Here is a 9,525-nt window from a genome sequence, read left to right as displayed (position 1 = left end):
AATAAATAATTGCATAGTATATTTTTATAGTGATGATTCATAAGTATACAATCATGTTATGTAGTTGATTCATTTATTTCTATGTTTTAATTTGTTTTCGCTTACTTTTCATGTAACCTCGGTACGGAGGGGTGATGGGGTGCTTGGGAGTCGATGTTGGAGTGCAGTACTGCGCAGAATCAGAAGTAGCGAGGTGGCATTGACACAGCGCCAAGAGAAAGTCGCTGCCAAGATGTGCCTGGGAAGATGCACCTTCACCCAGCCAGAGAAACTGAAAACTGTTACTTTATTAACAATGTATTCTTCCTATTGTATTCAGTGCGACTTCTCATGGGAACCCCAATCTTGCTAGGCGGTACCCAAGAATGCAAATGTGAGCTTGTAGAAGCAAATTCTGATTGGTGTGTTAACCTAGCCTACTTTGGGACCAATCGAAATTGTGGATTCTGACACTTTGCAACATTGGGGGGTGGTACACTGACCCGAAAACAGTATATCTAGCCTAGGTTTGGCTATAGAATTTGTCCGACTTGTCTGAATAGCTGACCTGTCACTGACCCAACGCACTCAATAGGTGACTGAATTTACAGAGCGCTGCGGAGCACTCTGTCCGAAAATTGACCATAGACTTTTAAGGTTTTACTAAACCTTAAGTGCTGGCGGAGCACTTTGCTGAGGAGTTCGCTAACCCAATCGGGGTTCTGACGGATAGTTGCAGAGAGGGTGGAGCGCAGGCGTTGCTTCCGAACTGCGGGTGCTGGTCGTGCCTTGGTGGTCTTGTCCTGATCCTAATCTGGGTTTCCTGTCCTGTCCTGGGGTGTCCATTCTGCACCTGCTGTCCCATTGATGACTGCTATTCCTTGGGGTATTTCCTGTCCTTGACTGATCCGTGGCCAGGGTTGGTTTTCACACCATTCTAGGTAAATATATAGATAGGGCTGAGAACTCTATACTGCACCTTTCTATTTTCTGTCTTTGCTTCAATAAAGACATCCCTTTGCACATGTTATATTTTCCATGTTTTCCGCAATCTACTATATGAATGACCATTTGAATTTCATAGCATGTTCCTATGTTACCTTACCTTTTAGAGCACAATTCACACCATACTGTTTATGAATTTAGATGTGGTTTATATTTTTCTCCTGAATTCTATTCTTGATATAATAATGTTAGAATTATAGCGGTTTTCCACCTTTTACCCTTTCTATAGGTGTATAAGTTTCTAAATTCTCTCTCATGAAGTACATCCCAATAGCATAATTTTAGTACATGCAATAAGCTTGCTCATTTATAGATGTCCATTCTTGAGTTTCTGTTAAATTCATCTTAGCGTGTTCCCTGCCACTCTATTTACAAACTTAAATGATTGCCCTTACACTTTTCTTGTATGGTTACGTGCTTTTTGTTATCTTGATTATTGATTGCCTTTTAACTGTAAGCCTAATGCTCGCAGATACTGATTTCTAGATAAAACCTTTAAAACTTCTCAGTTGTCCGTGGTCATTTTATGAAAATCAAAGTTTATGAAGTTGGGTTTGTATTTTGCCTGCCTTTTCTTTTACAGCTAGCTCCCTGATCTATCGTGGTCATTAGGTACCCGTGACGGTGGATGGTAAGTCGGGTACACTAGAATACAATAGGAAGGAATTAGGGTTGCTGATGATAGATTTGTGAGGTCGCCTGATTAATGTATATGGTGAATTGAAATTTATGGGCCCGAAAACTATATGGTGAAATTATTGGTCGGGTGACCCCCGATCTCTATCAACAACACATCGAAAAGTTTCAATCAGGAATTTATAAAGTGCAACAGCTACTCATAAGAATGTCCCAGTGCTAAATAAACTGCACCAATTCACCCCATCCACAGAGTAAAACCCTCAAAATGCCCAGTCGAATCGCTAGGTTTTCACCGCTTTCTTAAAGATATGTTTCCCCCTAATCTTGCAACAATAGAGCAGGAGTTGGTTCAATGCTTGAGCTAAAAGATGGGAGAATGATGCCCCTCCACACTTGTTTCGTCTGAACCTTGGCACCGATAATAAGTTGGAGTTGGTCAAACAAGGGTTCTAGACAGGTGATAATGCTGTAGTCTCAAAGATAGTGGGGGCCTGTAACATAGAAAGCTCTGTGAGTCAAGACTAGCGCCTTAAATTGAATTCCCTCCTAGACAGGTAGCCAATGGAGCTCCTTCAGATAGGGAGCAATTGACTAATGCCCAGGCAATTTTTAAGAGTTGTCAAGCCGCTGCGCTTTGAACAATCTGAAATCTCTTGAGCAGATAGTCAGGCAGACTCGGGTACAGTATATTTGCATAATCTATGCGTGACGTTATTACAGCATGGATTACTGTCCTATTTGCCTGGAAAGAGAGCAGTCTCATACACTTTTTTAATGATCTTAAAAAGGCAAAGCATAAATCGACTACAGTAGAGATAGATCTGTGAGCACATGGAGATGTTAGAATCAAACTTAACCCCTAGATTCCATGACAGAACAGAAGGGTGAGAGGGAAGGTCAGCCCACTCTGACCAGACTTCCTGGTCCCAACTTGGCGTGGGAAACCCAAAGAGCAGGATTTCTGTTTTTCCAGTGTTACACTGAAGATTGCTGGCCCCATCCTCTTTAAAACGGCTGCCAAACAGTTCTTAAGGGCTTCACAGGAATCCTTGTCCATTGAAAGAAGGAGCTATGTATCATGTGCGTAAGACACAATATGGATCCAGAAGGATTCCACTAATGAGGCCAGGGGCAGCCTATAAATATTAAAAAGAGTTGGGCCAAGCCCTGGGGCATACCACATTTAAGTTATTTTGGCTCCAAGGAATATGACGCCAGCCAAACTGCATTACTTCGATTCTTCAGAAAAAAGTGGAACCATGCGGAAGTGCAGCCAATCACACCAATGTCATCTAGACGTTATAGCAGGAGGGTGTGGGAAACAGTGTTGAATGCTGCTGACAAATCCAACAGGACCAGGTCAGTCTGTTTACCCTGATCCAGTGCCAATTTAATTGAGTCAGTCACTTCAACCAATGCGGTCTCCATGATATGTTGTGGTCTGAACACATATCATGAATGTTAAAGAAGTTTATGCTGTTCTAAGTAAAAGGATAGATGTGCATTAATTAGCTTTACAAGCATCTTACATGCAGCGGGGAGTAACGAAATAGGCCTTAAATTGTCTGGATGCGTTCTGATCTACCAATGGCTTTTTTAACAAGGGAATCAGTCTAGCTACTTTCCAGCAAGATGGGATCCTAGCTGATTGAACTGAAAGATTGAATAAATAATAAAAAATGGGGTTAATGGATTTAACAACAGCAGTCAGAGTCTGGGGAGGATAGAGATCCTCTGGTGAGCCCGACTTGCACTAGCTTTTTTAGACTCCTTGAAAGAAATCTGAGGATATTCGCACAGCTTATCCGTGCCAGTAGATGTGGGAGGTGCTGCCGAGCTCTTTGCCGGGCACGGTTTTCGGCCGTTTTCAGGACAGGGCCGATTTTGCAGCTGTCGGCCCTGTAACAAAAACGGCCCCCAGGGGCCCAAAACCTGCCCCCACCTGTGCGGCGCACCTGGGGATTGCCCGGTGCCCGCTATGGCCATTCCGGCCCTGCGTATCCTTTGCAGTGCTGCTTATCAGGGGAGAATACATCCCCTCTTGAGCAACTCGATCTCTACTTTCCAAGATGATGGTGTTTAATGGCATAGAAATAGCAGATCAAAATAGAAAACACTTCTCCATGAAAACCCACCTAAAAGCAGACCAAAAACATACAGGTCAAATTCATACAGTAGGTAGACTAACATAAGTTAAAAAACAACTTGTGCAAATAATGCATATTTATGGCCTAACAGCCCTGTTAATGGGAATGTATGTAGGAAATCTAAAGGCACATCTGTGCTGCGGTGCTGCATATAAGTGGATAATACATCCCCTCCTGAGCAACTACACCGCTAATTTCGACAATCATTGTACTTAACTTAAAGGCACAGAAATGGCCGATCAAAGTAGAAAACACTTCCCCACCAAAAAGTTGTATCATGAAAAAAAAGAAAATGTATGATTCCAAAGCTGACACTCAGTTGAGTAACACAAATATAACTACCAGCCCCAGTCTTCATTGCTCATTACATCATATAGGCCACCACAAAGTACATTATTAATTCTACCATTGATGGCATCATGCCTGGCATTCACAATGACGTGATTGATAATATTATTCAGAGGTATTTGTTTTCCTTTGTCTTCCTTTAAACTAAAGTAATTAAGAACCTTTTTGCAGTCCAATGATTTTGTTATATGGAAAACGTGTGTATCACTATTCACATTTCAAAACATTTGTGCTTAACATATAGATATTTAAAAAAAAAAAAAAGACAAATTAGTTTGTCGTGGTGTTTTTTTACGAGAACTGAATTGGTTAGTAAGAAGGCATACAATTAAGATCTAGATTTATTGGTGGACTCATAGGGGTCTATTATAATGGTGGGCGGATCGCCACCACCCGTATTGCGGTGGCGATCCGCCCGCCATTATACTCCGCCCGCATGCAATTTACCCCCCGCCTGATTATGTTGGTGGGGGTACTGCGGCGGACGGGAAGACTGTCCGCTGCTTTTCCGCCCGGTCAATGAGTCGACCGGGCGGAAACGGTTTAAATAGGATGGTGGTGTCTGTTAGACACCGCCATCCATATTATAATGAATGCAGGGAACAGCCTTTCCGTGGCGGCAACAAGGCATGTGGATTTCTCAAATGGGCGCAAGTTGTGAGCCCCAGGGTATTGTGGGGGTGGGGGTGCACAAGGGGGTACTTATTGTCATGGACACCTGTCACCTTGTGAATGACAATGCACACAGTGCATTCCCAGCATTGCTGGGAATGGAGGATGCCACCGCCAGCGTGGCAGTGGCATCCTAATCGCTGGTGCAGGACCGCCGCACCACTGACGACCAGTTCCAGCACCGCTAGGGTGGCAGGTGGACGAAAATCCGCCCGCCATCCTAATGGGGCCCATAGTCTTCATAAGGTAAACTGCATTACATAGGCTATAAAATGGAAGCGAGAAACCAAAGCCCCTATGTACAAAAGCATTTTTGCGGTCGAGTTGTGCTGTTTCCGACCGCAAAAAATGCTTTCTGATAGGTGCGAAACACAAATTGTAATTCAATAACATGTTACAAAATCGCAATTTGTGTTTAACGATTTGGTATCTGGAAGGGACGTGTATAGGACGTTCCTCCAAATACTGAATTGAAGCGCTATGTATGAATGTTTTGCAACCAAATTACGGTTGAAAAACATTAATTTTTTTACCGACACATCAAGGATGGTGATAACTATGAAAAATTGGCAAGGGGCCCCCATGGGACTCCTTCCCCTTTGTGAATGTTGAAACACTGCCTACTCTTAAAAAATGAAACTTAAAACATTTCATTTCATTTTTTGAAACATATCCCGTTTTCCTTGAAGGAAAATGGGCTGTATTTAAAAAAAGAAAATGCATTATTAAAAAGTAATCACAGACATGGTGGTCTGCTGACCCCAGCAGGCCACCAACCCTGTAATGGCTGCAATTCCTAATGGGTTGCAAATTGCGACCGACCTCATTAATATACAAGAATGTTAAAGCCATCAGGTCTAGCTAGCATTTTAGTCTTGACTAAAACATTAAAAAAAAAGCCTGCTGTAGCAAACAAAAAATGTTTTCTGTATACAGTGCATCAATGTGAACAAGAATTGAATGTATAATGAGTCAGTGTACTTTTGAGTTTTGAAATTGTCCCCATATACTATAATGCAACTACTCCATTGGAGAGGGAAGAATACATAAGCAGGATTCTGGAAGCAAAAACACGCTACTACTCGAAGCCGCAAAGTTCAAAACAAAACAAGCGCAGTACAAATACTTCACTGGAGTGGCAAAAAAATACTACCACAACAGAAACCCTGATGCAAGAGATGTTGAAAGGTGAACTCTCAGGTTGCCACATCCAAATTATATCAGCAACAGATTTCCTGGCATTGATGATGGCACCAAATATTTCTTTGGAAGAACAACATGGGCGTGCCACATAACATGCATAACAGACAGCTGTACAGAGAACAAGTGGCGACCATAGGGATCCTGAATCACTGGTCGTGCTGTACTTGTGCCTCAACTGTCTCTGTCTAACACAGCTCATGGAAATGTGACACAAGTTTTGATAGCAACACTTACAGCAAGAATTCAAGAGCAATGCGCACTGATCTTGTGCAATGACTGCAGGGCTTGATTTAGAGTTTGGCGGGTGGTTTACTCAGTCACAAACGTGATGGATATCCTGTCCGCCGTATTACAAGTTCCATGTGATATAATGGAGTTGTAATACGTTTGTGATAGAGTAACCCCATCGGCAAACTCTAAATCAGCCCCATAGTTTTAATCAGGAAAGCTATGTACTTTTTGGCTGCTGATTTTTTGCAATTTTCACTTCTACTAGTTATGTATCTTTTTGAGGTTTAAAATCCCCAAGTCTGGCACTCTTTTCACTCTGATTCGTTCTATATAAAATGAAATTCCAGAATAAATGGGAAAAGTGTTGATTTTTCTAAAAGGTTCTTTTCAAAGCCACCTAAACAAGTAAAAGATTAAAATTGTCTTCCTTTTCTTCTGTTACTAGACTTTCTGAAACAGACTCTAAATCAAGCTCCTAAGACCCACAGAACTTGCTGGTCTTTATTTGAATTTAATATGCAGCTGGCTCTAAGGGACAGACCTGGGTGAGGAGGGTGGGGAAGACCATGCTCTTTATTAAGAGACAGTTGTGCGTGGCTGAAGGATATGTCCAATGAGTTTTGAAGTCATGGGTACTGGGGACATGCCTTGTGCCCAGTGTCTGTGATCCCATAACCCATTACACATAACTCCACTTACACACACAAGGTTGTGGCCACCAGGGAAAAAAACTACTGTCTTTGTCCCCTGGTTTAACTTTACCTCTTTCTCCTCATTCAACCCATGATATTTTACTCCCCAAGACTAGCTGAACTTGCTAATTGCCAAATTTCGTGTAGATTTGTCAAAATGTGCAGCAGTGCAACTTCACCACATTTGCGTAGCCTACACTGGCTACCAGTGAGAAAACGGACGGAATTTAAAGCTCTCACCCTTGCTTGCAGAGCAATAAATAGGGTCGGCCCCCACTATCGTCGAAAAAGAATCTATAAATCACACCAAACAAGAAACCTTAGGTCCAATCATCCATAACTCATTTTTACCCCTCGCTATGCCAAAGCCAGATTGAGCAGATGCTCATTCTCCGTTAAAACCACGGCTCTCTGGGATGCCCTACCATTACAAATTAGAAAGGCCACTTCGGAATCTAGCTTCCGGAAGATAGTAAAAACACGGCTCTTTAACCTCCCGTAGTTTCACACAGGCCTTATTCTGCTAAATCTCTTGCCTCTCCTGTCTCCACTTAGCGCCGGGTCACTCCCGTTGGGGGTAGCCGTGCGCTTTAAAAAAAAATAATCTTAAAAAGCATTTGCAATGCAATAGGTTTTGCATTGACGAGAGTTTGAGCTATTGGCTTTGTAAATGGCAATGCCTTTTATTTATGTTTTTTTTTTAAAACAGATAAATAAAAGGCATTGTCATTTATGATGCCAATAGCTTGAACTCTCACAAATGTGAGACCTATTACATTGCAAATGCATTAGGAGAGCGCTGTCCTGCCTTTTCCTGCCCGCAAGAGCAGGCAGGACAAAGACTTTGAGAAAATAGTGCTTGGAGGCAGACATTCTATCAAGCAACAACACACGTAACAGGGGGTGTCGCCATGGGAGGTTACAAAATGGGAAAAGGTGGTACTAAGGAGGGACTACTAAGTCTATTGACTGATGAAAAGCCACAGTTTACAATGGACAATGACACAAGCCAATGAAAAAATTGGGCGGAGAGTGGGTGGAGCTTCATGTCCATACCTTACTGACGCGTGCCTTGCAGAGCAGCGCATGCGCTACCCAGGCTCGACCTAAAAACATATGTGCAGTGCCAATCCAGGCTATCAGCATGGTGACTGAAATCATGTGGGGTGGGGGTAAGAAATTATGCAGCATGGTTGACTTCATTATGCATTAAGAAAAGACAAATCAAGCAGGTTAATGCTGCTCTTTTTGTGTAGTGTTACCCCATTATTTTGACATTTTTACACATTTTAACACTATCTGGGCAAAGGTTTCACCTCATTAGTACCACTTTGACACCAAATACATAAATAAGTAACATAAAGGTGACTAGTCAACCTTTGCGAATGGCCTCCCACTGCACAACATATGTTGCAGCATTTTTAGTAATTTCTAATCGGTTTGAGCCAGAAAACAAGTTTTTTTGGGGTGAAATCTGCAGATAGTGGATTATGTGGCAATAGAGGCAAATTCATAATTATGCGGAAAATACGTCTGCCACAAAAGTGCATCATTCCAGCGGTCTGGCAGTAAAATTTGTGCCATTTTTCATCAGTACCACTTTGACACTAAATACATAATAAGTAACAGAAAGATGACTAGTCAACCTTTGCGAATGGCCTCCCACTGCACAACATATGTTGCATCAATTTTAGTAATTTCTAATCCGTTTGAGCCTGAAACAAGTTTTTTTGGGCTTAAATCTGCAGATTATGGATTATGTGGCAATAGAGGCAAACCCATAATTATGCGGAAAATGTGGCTGCCACAAAATTGCAGAATACCAGAGGCCTGGCAGTAAGATATGTGCCATTTTTCCATGCAGCGGTATTAGTGTAGACAAACAATTTCTGATGTTGAGTCCTTGCCCGCCCCTGTACAAGCCTATCACTCTCATCTCGAGCTTCAAAGGGCAGCTGCGGCTGCTTCTGAAGACCCATCACTGATAAAAGCCTTTGTTGCCTCGGTGCTTGGAAGCAGACATTTTGTCTGGCTCAGTGACTGCGAACTATGAAAATATATACTGTAAACACCGCGGATCTAAAAGGACCTGCTTCTAACACACTGGTGCTGGCGCCACCCCTACCGCCTAATCTCCGATAGAGAGCGAAAACTAGGTCAGAGCAGCCGGGCCTGCCCGGAATCTAATGGTTTCAGGATCCGGTGCTGCCAAGGGATTGGTTGCACTAATGGCTTTTTAAGTCTACACGAGCCACGTTGCCTCTGGAGGCTCTGTAATTAACACTCGGGTTAATTTATTTTTCTACTCTGAATCCACCCAATCTCGTTTTCATTTTTTTTGCTGGCTTCTGTGGAGAGGTAAAATTCAAAGTTATGAGAAATTAAACAAAAAAAAACCGACAAATATTTGGGGCCTCGTTTATGAGGCTGTGCGTCACTTTTAAGCCGCCGGTGCGTCACTTTTTGTGACGCACCAGTGGTGCAAAAAAATGCGCCCTGTTGCGCCATATTTACAAAGTGACGCATCTAGGTAGATGCGTCACTTTGTAAACCCCTGCGCCACATTATACCTGCGCCAGTTATAATGTATGCAAGGGGGGCATTTTGAC

The sequence above is a fragment of the Lissotriton helveticus genome, chromosome 9 (genome assembly GCF_964261635.1).
Source record: "Lissotriton helveticus chromosome 9, aLisHel1.1, whole genome shotgun sequence".
Taxonomy (NCBI): domain Eukaryota; kingdom Metazoa; phylum Chordata; class Amphibia; order Caudata; family Salamandridae; genus Lissotriton; species Lissotriton helveticus.
Note: the sequence above shows the minus strand (reverse complement) of the source record.